The 11,150-nt window shown below is 38.9% G+C and overlaps 1 pseudogene; it reads left to right on the forward strand.

The window, feature by feature from the left end:
* The first annotated feature begins 6,672 nt into the window (after positions 1-6,672).
* On the forward strand, positions 6,673-8,221 carry LOC132118947 (tubulin alpha-1B chain-like; annotated as a pseudogene).
* Positions 8,222-11,150: the final 2,929 nt, after the last annotated feature.

Below are 11,150 nucleotides of genomic sequence, written 5' to 3' on the forward strand. Positions count from 1 at the left end.
CCTCTGTTTTTTCAGAATTTACCAGTAAGAAATTACTTGTCATCCAGTTTTTTATATCGACTATGCAATCCATTAGTTTTTCAAATTGGTGTGTTTCACCGGGCTGCGAAGAAATATAGAGCTGAGTATCATCAGCACAACAGTGAAAGCTAACACCATGTTTCCTGATGATATCTCCCAAGGGTAACATATAAAGCGTGAAGAGTAGCGGCCCTAGTACTGAGCCTTGAGGTACTCCATACTGCACTTGTGATCGATAGGATACATCTTCATTCACTGCTACGAACTGATGGTGGTCATATAAGTACGATTTAAACCATGCTAATGCACTTCCACTGATGCCAACAAAGTGTTCAAGTCTATGCAAAAGAATGTTGTGGTCAATTGTGTCAAACGCAGCACTAAGATCCAATAAAAAACTAAAAGAGAGATACACCCACGATCAGATGATAAGAGCAGATCATTTGTAACTCTAAGGAGAGCAGTTTCAGTACTATGATACGGTCTAAATCCTGACTGGAAATCCTCACATATACCATTTTTCTCTAAGAAGGAATATAATTGTGAGGATACCACCTTTTCTAGTATCTTGGACAGAAAAGGGAGATTCGAGATTGGTCTATAATTAACTAGTTCTTTGGGGTCAAGTTGTGGTTTTTTGATGAGAGGCTTAATAACAGCCAGTTTGAAGGTTTTGGGGACATATCCTAATGACAATGAGGAATTAATAATAGTCAGAAGAAGATCTATGACTTCTTGAAGCACCTCTTTTAGGAGCTTAGATGGTATAGGGTCTAACATACATGTTGTTGGTTTAGATGATTTAACAAGTTTATGCAATTCTTCCTTTCCTATAGTAGAGGATGAGTGGGACTGTTCCTCAGGGGGTCTATTGTGCACTGTCTGATGTGATACTGTAGCTGACGGCTGAATGGTTGCAATTTTATCTCTAATAGTATCGATTTTAGAAGTAAAGTAGTTCATAAAGTCATTACTGCTGTGGTGTTGGGAAATGTCAACACTTGTTGAGGCTTTATTTTTCGTTAATTTAGCCATTGTATTGAATAAATACCTGGGCTTATGTTTGTTTTCTTCTAAAAGAGAAGAAAAGTAATCGGATCTAGCAGTTTTTAATGCTTTTCTGTAGGATATGTTACTTTCCCGCCAAGCAATACGAAATACCTCTAGTTTTGTTTTCCTCCAGCTGCGCTCCATTTTTCGGGCTGCTCTCTTTAGGATGCGAGTATGCTCATTATACCATGGTGTCAAACTGTTTTCCTTAACCTTCCTTAAGCGTAAAGGAGCAACTTTATTTAAAGTGCTAGAAAAGAGAGAGTCCATAGTTTCTGTTACATCATCAAGTTGTTCTGAGGTTTTGGATATGCTAAGGAATTTGGTTACATCAGGAAGATAACTTAAAAAGCAGTCTTTTGTGTTAGAAGTGATGGTTCTTCCATACTTGTAACAAGAAGTAGAATTTACAATTTTGGCTATATGAAGTTTGCACAGAACTAAATAATGATCTGAGATATCATCACTTGGCTGAATAATTTCAACACCATCAACATCAATTCCATGTGACAGTATTAAATCTAGAGTATGATTTCGACAATGAGTAGGTCCTGAAACATGTTGTCTAACACCAATAGAGTTCAGAATGTCTATAAATGCTGATCCCAATGCATCTTTTTCATTATCAACATGGATATTAAAATCACCAACTATTAAAACTTTATCTGCAGCCAGAACTAACTCGGATGTAAAATCACCAAACTCTTTAATAAAGTCTGTATGTTGCCCTGGTGGCCTGTATACAGTAGCCATTACAAACATAACAGGGGATTTATCATTAACATTTGTTTCTGTGGATAATGTTATATGAAGCACCATTACTTCAAACGAGTTATACTTGAAGCCTGCCCTCTGAGAAATCCTGAAAACGTTTTTATAAATTGAAGCAACACCTCCACCTTTGCCTTTTAGACGTGGCTCATGTTTATAACAGTAATCTTGGGGGGTGGACTCATTTAAAATAATGTAATCATCAGGTTTTAGCCAGGTTTCTGTCAAACAGAGTACATCTATATTATGATCAGTGATCATATTATTTACAAAAAGTGTTTTCGTAGAAAGGGATCTGATATTCAATAAGCCAAGCTTTATCATTTGTTTATCCATATTGCTTCTGTTTTTTATTTGTTGAACCTCAATTAAATTGTTAATCTTAACTTTTTAGTTTTTTCTAGTTCGGGGACAGACACAGTCTCTATAGTGTGATATCTAGGTGAAAGAGTCTCTATGTGCTGAGAATTAACTGACCTCTGTGACGGGAGGCAGCTAGCAGACGGTCGGTTTAGCCAGTCTGTCTGCTTCCTGACCTGGGCCCCAGTTAGTCAAGTATAAACACTAAGACTATTTGCCATATTTCTAGAGAGAAGAGTGGCGCCACCCAAGGAGGGATGAAGACCATCTCTTTTAAACAGGTCAGGTCTGCCCCAAAAGCTTGTCCAATTGTCTATGAAACCTATGTTATTCTGTGGGCACCACTTAGACATCCAGCCATTGAGTAATGACAATCTGCTATGCATCTCATCACCACGGTAAGCAGGGAGGGGACCAGAGCATATTACAGTGTCTGACATCATGCTTGCAATTTCACACACCTCTTTAATGTTATTTTTAGTGATCTCCGACTGGCGAAGTCGAACATCATTAGCGCCGGCATGAATAACAATCTTACTGTATTTACGTTTAACATTAGCCAGCACTTTTAAATTTGCCAAGATGTCAGGCGCTCTGGCTCCCGGTAAACATTTGACTATGGTGGCTGGTGTCTCTATATTCACGTTCCGTACAATAGAATCACCAATAACTAGAGCACTTTCATCAGGTTTCTCAGTGGGTGCATCACTGAGTGGGGAGAACCTGTTTAATGTTTTGATCGGAACAGAGGAGCGGTGTTTTGACCCACGACTACGCTGCCTCACCGTCACCCAGTTGCCCTGCTGCTGGGGCTCTGTTTCCGGAACCGAACAATGTATAGGAATCCCTGAGCTAGACGCATCCAAAGCCGTATCTATAGCCCTAACATTCTTACTGTCCTCAATTAAAGTTTGGATGCGTGTCTCTAATTCTAAAATCTTCTCTGTCAGCCTAACTATTTCCCTGCGTTTATCACATGTGAATCCCTCATCTGCGACAGAGATAGATAAGCTGTACATGTGGCAAGAGGTGCAAGTAATAATGACAGGAGAAGCCATTACTCACCGTGCTTGATGAAATATTCTTTCTGCGGTTGTTTGATGAACTTGTGAAAAACTAAAAAACATCAGGATCGATGACATTCCACTCCAAATGAAACGAAAATCCGTCAGTCTTCCGATCCCGGCATCACTCTAAAATGTGGATGTTCTTGGTCATCTGAATGACAAATATAAAAAGTGTTTTTTTATTATTTTTTGGTCAAAAGAGAGACTAAGGCAGTACAGACGACCTCAGGCAGTACGGGTCGGCAGCAACACATCCAGCACCATCACACTGAACACTGGGGGCCCCCAAGGATGTGTGCTGAGCACCCCCCCCCCACTCTGCTGACCCATTACTGCACACTGTCACACAACTCCAACCTCTTTATTAAGTTTGCGGATGACACGACTGTGGTGGGTCTCATTAGCAATAGAGATGAGACAAACTACAGGAGCGAGTTGAGCCTCCTGGAAGGGTAGTGCAGTGACAACTATCTCTCTCTGTATGTGGAGAAGACGAAGGAGATTGTTGTAGACTTCAGGAGAGCACACTCAGCACGTTCCTCTGACCATCAATGATGTGACAGTGGAGAGAGTGAGCAGCACCAAGTCCCTGGGTGTGCACATCACAAAGGACCTCTCCTGGACCGACAACACCGCAGCACTGGCCAAGAAATCACAACAGCGTCTCTACTTCCTTCATGAACTGAGAAGAGCCAGAGCCCCATCCCCCATCATGTACACCTTCTACAGAGGCACCATCGAGAGCATCCTGACTATCTGCTTCACTGTGTGGTATGGCACCTGCAACACATCCTGCTGAAAGACTCTGCAACGCATAGTGAGAGCAGCTGAGAAGATCATTGGTGTCTCTCTCTCCCCCTCCAGGACGTTTATGGAACCCGTCTCACCCGCAAAGCCCTCTGAATCGCAGGTGATCCCACCCACCTGTCACACAGCTTTTCAGTCTGCTGCCATCAGGGAGGAGACTGCGGAGTCATGTTCATTTACAGCAGCGTCTTATAGAGATTATCTTGTGGAAAAAGCTGTGGATCAGATCCCAAAGTTGTTCCATTGGATTGAGATCTGGTGACTGTTGAGGCCATTTGAGTAAAGTAAACTCATTGTCATGTTCAAGAAACCAGTCTGAGATGATTTGAGCTTTGTGACATGGTACATTATCCTATTGGAAGTAGCCATCAGAAGATGGGTACACTGTAGTCATAAAGGGATGGACATGGTCAGCAACAATACTCAGGTAAACTGTGGTGTTTAAACAATGTTCACTTGGTACTAAGGGGCCCAAAAGTGTGCCAAGAAAATAACCCCCACAACAGACTAGTTTTCTTATATTGCCCAATTACGGTGAACCTGTGTGAATTGTAGCCTCTGTTTCCTGTTCTTAGCTGACAGGAGCGGCACCTGGTGTGGTCTTCTGCTGCTGTGGCCCATCTGCTTCAGGGTTCAATGTATTGTGTGTTCAGAGGTATTCTGTATACCTTGGTTGTAACGAGTGGTTGTTTGAGTTACTGTTGCCTTTCTATCATCTCTAACAAGTCTGCCCATTCTCCTTTGACCTTTGGCATTTTCGTCCACACAGCTGCCGCACACTGGATATTTTCTCTTTTTCGGACCATTCTCTGTAAACCCTAGAGATGGCCCCAGAACCAGGACTGAAAACCACTAACATAGCATGTCTCGAGGCACATATTTGAAAAAGTTAACATCTTTTAACCTGACATGGCAGAAAATGCGAGACACGAGTGCAGTGTTCAAAGATGTCTGTTTAGGGTATGTTTGCATACAGTAGAAAGGCTTTGTTTCTTAAGTGATATACAGGGTTCATTTAATACAATTTTATTAACCTAGCTAGCTAATGAAAATGAAATCTCCAAACTGCATTTGAAATCATGCAGTGTATGTGTAATATGTAAACAATTAGTAGAGCCCAACTGATATAGGTTTTTTGAGTGCCGATACCGATATTAGGGAGTAAAAAAAAGGAAATATAGATATATTGTCCAATATTGTTTATGTGTATATTAATAGTACAGCACCAGTCGAAAGTTTGGACACTTTCCCATTCGTGTCCAAACTTTTGACTGGTACTATATATAGAATGCAGTATATACTGTACATAAACAGAATATATACTCGTAAACACAGTTTTTGCAATTATCACTTAAATGTGGTGATGATGAAACACTTATAATGACGTTACAAAGATATGTAATGGAGGCAGGGAATTTAACAGTACACCTTATTACTCAAAATGAGTGTGACATCAGTGCACTGAACAGTAAAGTTGAAGTTTACTTAACTTCAGAACATTAATTCACTGATCTGCGCTATGCCACTGTATTCACACGAAGACAAAACTTACTAAAGAAGAGTGAAGTGTGACATAATATACCTCAGTAAATAAAAACTATTTAAGTTCACGTTTCACGCATTTTAATGCCCTTTGAATGTAACATGTATGTTCCCTTCAAACTGGGGGTCGAGAGGAACAGGATTAAGAACCTAATGTAAAATACTTTAATAATTCAATTCATATAAGCAGTGACTTGAAAACAAATTGAATACACTTGTTGATTGTTTTTTTTTTAAATGAATTTTGATTTACATTTTTAAAAATGTCTAAGTGTTCTGATATCATAATAAAGAAAAAATGATTAAAATATATATTTTTTTCATTTTCTTTTTTGTGAACACTTTTATGTGTCATTAACACATATACATAACAAATCCTTCTGGGAACGAGGGTTACCATCAAAAACAGAGACGTTTACTTTCAGTTGGTCACTCTCAACATCATGTCGGATGACCAATGAATTAGAGTCCCTACCAAAAGGCCACAGATACTGCCCCATCCAGTGTCCTGTGGGTGCCTCCTGTGCCCCTACTTTTTGGTGCAGGCCAGGGCTATCACAAGAGGACCAGCTACTAAACATATGTTGTAGCCTATAAACAATATTTGTAACAGTGCAGCAGTATGACTGTAACAGTGCTTTAAATAAATTCAGAGTTATTCTCATCAGCAGAGAAAGAATTATTTATAAACCCAGAATTAAATACAGCTCACAGACTTTGTATGGACATAAATTGCATTGCATACAGTGAACATAATGCTGTAATTTGTAAGTTGACTTGTAGAAGTAAACCCATGTTGCTAAGCAAGAAATAAGGGACAGCCAGGTGGCACTCTAGGTTTATAAACAGTGGAGGAGGAAGGTGGCATCCATGGTTGTTCACGTCTTGCCTCATTGGTTTCAGTTTTAAACTTAAAGCCTAGGAATGGAATGTTATTACGAAAACTTGCACAGTATGCCTTTGTAATTCATAGTAATGCAATTATATCAGATTTAAAAGGGTGCAACTAACTACTATGTAATAAAGCTGTTGCTTTTCTTCTTTGCAACAGCGTGATTGTATTTCGATTCATGTGGGTCAAGCAGGCGTCCAGATTGGCAATGCCTGCTGGGAACTTTACTGCCATGAGCATGGGATTCAGCCGCATGGACAGATGCCCAGTGATAAGACCATTGGTGGAGGGGATGACTCCTTCAACACTTTTTTTCAGTGAGACTGGAGCTGGCAAGCATGTTCCCAGGGCAGTGTTTATAGATCTGGAGCCAACTGTGATTGGTTAGTAATCACATGATTACCAGTCTTTTATGGTAAGTAAAAAAGCTTCACAGCTTTCATTCTTTCCAAACTCTGTTTTTGCTGTTCAGATGAGGTTTGCACCAGAACTTACCTTCAACTTTTCCACCGTGAGTAGCTGATCACCGGAAAGGAGGTTGCAGCTAACAACTACGCTCGTGGCCATTACACTATTGGCAAAGAGATCATTGATCTTGTTCTTGACAGGATTCGCAAACTGGTGAGACATCCTTGTAATTACAGTCAGCCTGTTTTCTTTCAGCATTTGTTTTAACTTAATATTAGATACAATTTAATTATTGTTTCTTTCCATTGCACTCTTCATAGGCTGACCAGTGCACTGGACTTCAGGGCTTCTTGGTGTTCCACAGCTTTGGAGGAGGAACTGGTTCTGGTTTCACCTCTTTACTGATGGAGCGCCTTTCAGTTGATTATGGAAAGAAGTCCAAGCTTGAGTTCTCCATCTACCCGGCTCCACAGGTGTCTACTGCTGTGGTGGAGCCCTAGAACTCCATTCTTACCACCCACACCACCCTCGAGCACTCAGACTGTGCTTTCATGGTTGACAATGAGGCCATCTATGACATCTGCCGTAGAAACCTTGATATCGAGCGTCCCACCTACACCAACCTTAATAGGCTTATCAGCCAAATTGTGTCCTCCATTACTGCCTCCCTGAGATTTGATGGTGCCCTGAATGTTGACTTAACTGAGTTTCAGACCAACTTGGTGCCGTATCCACGTATCCATTTTCCTTTAGTAACTTATGCTCCTGTGATCTCTGCTGAGAAAGCTTACCATGAGCAGCTCTCAGTGGCTGAGATCACTAATGCTTGCTTTGAGCCGTGTAGTCAGATGGTCAAATGTGACCCACGTCACGGCAAGTACATGGCTTGCTGCTTGTTGTACCTTGGTGATGTTGTACCTAAAGATGTAAATGCTGCTATTGCCACCATAAAGACCAAGTGCAGCATTCAGTGTGTGGACTGGTGTCCAACTGGTTTCAAGGTTGGTATCAACTATCAGCCCCCCACCGTTGTACCTGGTGGTGATTTGGCCAAGGAGCAGCGAGTGTGCAAGCTAAGCAACACCACTGCTATCGCGGAGGCTTGGGCCAGACTTGATCAAAAGTTCGATCTGATGTACGCTAAGCGTGCCTTTGTGCACTGGTACGTACAGTAGGTGAAGGTATGGAGGAGGGAGAGTTCTCTGAGGCTCGAGAAGACATGGCAGCCCTGGAGAAAGATTATGAGGAGGTGGGTGTAGATTCAGTCGAGGGAGAAGGAGAAGAGGAGGGAGAGGAGTTTTAGATTTTCAGAATTAAAATTAATATAGCAGGTAGTCTCTAGACCGAAAATATCACAAGCTTAAAAAATGGCAGCTGGCAAAATAGTCTACCTACCTGGTGTTAGAGCTCCAATGCTCAAGATTGTTAGTTTACAGGTTTCTAAGACCAGTAATGTTGAAATACTGCTTCTGTTCAAATGAAGTGAAATCTAGCCCAAATCTGCTTAAAACCTTCTCTCTCAATGAGAGAAAGCTGCTTCATTCAATATTCAGTGCAGAACTTGCCAAACTGAAAGATGCTTATGTCTAAAGAAATAAAATGTTTTTTGCAATGCAGTGAGACAGTTTTTAATGTGTTAGAAGTTATATGCACAAAATCTTATGTTAGTTTGAATTTTTGTTTAATTTGCTGACAAATATTATAATGAAAGCTTAATGTGGATATTCTGTGTCTCAATAAAAAGCTTAAAATAATCATTCATATGCTCTTGATCACTTTTTAAACAAAATAAAATACAGGCAACATCAACAATACATTGACCTTTATTCCTGCAGTTTCAAGGCATTATGAGAAGTCAGTTTTTCCTTGATCTTTTCCTTTATCTAAACAGAAATATTTGTGATTCACAAAAGCTTGACATTAAGACTTTTTTTGCTCTTATTGTTAGTTAAATGTAAAGCTTTTGTGAATCACAAATATTTCTGTTTCCAAATAAAAATGCACATTTTTATTTATTTATTTATTTATTTATACTATTGTAAATGCACATAACAGACAAATTTGACATTTTTACAATTTAAATTTAGAATAATTTTAGAATATTATAAACATTCCCATTATCCATTTATATAATGTTTTTGATGCTGACTTAATTAACTTTAAGTTTCTCACAGACTTTACTTAGAAACTCCAATTAAATGTGTTAGGTGGTAACAATTAATTATAGTCATGGCCAAAAATATCGGCACCTTTGGTAAATATGATCAAAAAAGGGTGTGAAAATGTATTCAATTCAATTCAAGTTTATTTGTATAGCGCTTTTTACAATACAAATCGTTACAAAGCAACTTTACAGAAAATTATGTTTCTACAATATTTAGTAGTAGCTAGTAGTTTGTGCACGTTTGACAGGATTTTAGAAAAAATAAAAAATAATAATAATAATACAAGACGTAGTCAGCTAGACGATGAACATTATTAATATTATTAATTAATAGTAATTATAGGATGCAGTCACACATGTAGCAATAATTGTTAGTTCTGTTTGTTGATTCACGGTTAGCATCATCTGGGGTCCTCTGAGGGTCAGCATCATCTCTTCTCAGGTGTTCTGGATCCAGACTGGAGCTTTACATCCCGTGGCAAAACATAGAAACAAAATAGAGACATCATTAGCATAGCTGCTGATCCAACAAAGTAAAATTAGTTTAACCCAAGCTAAAGAATAAAAATGCAGATGCAACTACACTCACAATTTAAGAGATACATTATTCGAATGCTTGGCGAAAGAGATGTGTTTTTAATCTAGATTTAAACAGAGAGAGTGTGTCTGAACCCCGAACATTATCAGGAAGGCTATTCCAGAGTTTGGGAGCCAAATGTGAGAAAGCTTTACCTCCTTTAGGTAGAGAAATTATCTGCATTATTAATTTTTTTGATCTTTTAATTTTTTTTTTATCACAAAAATCTAACCTTTCATTGGAAAATGAGAATTTAAAATGGGGGTAAATATGATCATGAAAGATGTTTTTCTCTAATACACATTGGCCACAATTAACAGCACCCTTTTATTCAATACTTTTTGAAACCTCCATTTGCCAGTTTAACGGCTCTATATTTTCTGATATAATGTCTGATGAGGTTAGAGAACACCTGACAAGAGATCAGAGACCATTCCATCATCCAGAATCACTCCAGAGCCTTCAGATTCACAGCTCCATGATGGTGCTTCTTCCTTCAGTTTTCCACACTCCTTGTCTATAGGGTTCAGGTCAGGGAACTGAAATGGCCATATAGCACAGGCTTGGTTTTGTGCTCAGTGACCCATTTTTGTGTTGTTTTTAAGGTTTGTGTTTGGATTATTGTATGGTTGGAAGATCCAAACATGGCCGATTATAAGATTTCTAACAGAATCAGTAACTTTTAGATTTTTTATCTGCTGGTATTTGATAGAAACCATGATGCCATGTATCTAAACAAGATGTCCAGATGTCCAGTATCAAAAATACTGCAGTATATTACATTGTACACATGGGGTGCTTTTTATACCTCCGTGCACCAAACCCATCTTGATTGTTTGCTGGTTTTCTGACCCCGAGATTTAACTTTTTTCTGCAATTCTCCAGCTGTGGTCCTTGGAGAGTCTTTGGCCACTCAAAGTCTCCTCCTCACCATGCATTAGGACGATATAGACATACGTCCTCTTCCAGGCAGATTCATAATATTTTATGTTGATTGGAAATTCTTAATTATTGCCCTGAGTGTGGAAATGGGAATTTTCACTGCTCAAACTCTTTTCTTAAAGCCACATTACTTATTTGTGAAGCTCAATTATCTTTTGCTGCACATCAGAAATATATTATTTTGTTTTCGCTCATTGTAATGGATGATTAGGGGAATTCAGGCTTTGTTTTCCCTCCTATTTATATTTCTGTGGAACAGAAAACCATTACTGGATACTTTCATGTTCATAATCACTCTGGAGTGCTCAAAATTGTGAACATGAATGGGAATATACTTCAGAGATATTTTTCTCATAAGAATTTCTAGGTGTGCCAATAATTGTGTCCAACATGTATTTGAGAAAAGCATTTATTTCATAATGATATTTCCCCCCATTTTAAATTCTTATTATCCAATAAAAGGTTAAAATTTTGTGATTAAAAAAAAAAAAGATCAAAAGGATTAACAACACAGATTAATTTTCACAGCTGCCTTTGATTATATCTACC

Source organism: Carassius carassius, chromosome 38 (genome assembly GCF_963082965.1).
Source record: "Carassius carassius chromosome 38, fCarCar2.1, whole genome shotgun sequence".
NCBI classification, from domain to species: Eukaryota; Metazoa; Chordata; class Actinopteri; order Cypriniformes; family Cyprinidae; genus Carassius; species Carassius carassius.